Source organism: Myotis davidii, unplaced genomic scaffold (genome assembly GCF_000327345.1).
Source record: "Myotis davidii unplaced genomic scaffold, ASM32734v1 scaffold399, whole genome shotgun sequence".
Classification (NCBI taxonomy): domain Eukaryota; kingdom Metazoa; phylum Chordata; class Mammalia; order Chiroptera; family Vespertilionidae; genus Myotis; species Myotis davidii.
Window position 1 is genome coordinate 7,251,824 of NW_006292094.1, and position 1,073 is coordinate 7,252,896.

A 1,073-nucleotide genomic window follows, 5' to 3' on the forward strand; every position below is an offset into this window, starting at 1 on the left:
ACTTCCACGAGGCTGCACTTTCGGGCGTCGGTGTTGTTTCTGCATTTTCCAGTTTCGGCAAGAAGCCCCGGCCTCCATATCTGCCCACCCTCCCCGGGGGAGGGGTCCAGGTCACCTAGGCCTGAACCCCTCTGGCTGGTCTGGCGAGAACCCCCCCACCCCTGATGTTTCCTCTGAGTAACCTGCCCGCCTGCCCGTGCAGCATCCCGCACACCAACGGGGGCGCTGACGCGGGTCGACTTGCCCCTTTCCTCCCTTTCTCCAAGCTCCCTCCGTTCCTGCCTTGGTTTTGTTTTCTGGGAACAGTACTCTCTCTTTTTTTTTTTTAACATACACGTGTTTATTTTGTTCTTAAATCTCTATTGCTGAGAGCTTTACGGATATGCCTTCTTGCTGCCCCATCGCCCCGCCCCCACCACCCTGCAGTCGGTGCCCGTGGGTGGGACCCTTGGCTAACCTCTTCCGCCCCGTGCCCCTCCCGTGTGCGGGGTGGAGCTGCTGTGTCCGAGTAAAAAATCAATTATTTAAAATCAGAATAAAAATAGTTCTGACAACAACTTTATCCTAAAAACAGGATAAGAAGCAGCCTTCGTCCCATTGTGGGGGTTCTTTGACTCTAGAAGGAGGTTCTGGAATAAGATAAATTATCTAGAAAGTTGGTAAAAAATGAACCATCAAGAGTGCAAAGATAACGTGACCAGAGAATGTTATAACACCATGTTAGTGCAGCCCCTCCACCCAGACACAAGTCACGGTGTGTGGCGCTGTCACCTGCTGTGATCGGAAGCTGTGCCGTGGGCGCAAGGTCAGCCACTGGCCGGGGCCACCTGGCAGGAGCCACGGAGAGAGCTTCAGACCTTGGACGGGCTTGGGGGTGCCCGGGCGAGGCCGCGCTGTGAAGCAAGGCAGGCTGGCGCCAGAGCCGGGCCGTGGGCCTTCTAGCTATAGGCTGGGGCACGCTGTCGCCAGCTGCAGCTCTTCTGAGAGGTTTTAGCGAAGGCTGAAGCCTGAGGCAGGACAGGCCGTTCACATGGAAAAGTGCGGGAAACAGCTTGGGCGGGGCCTCAGGGAAT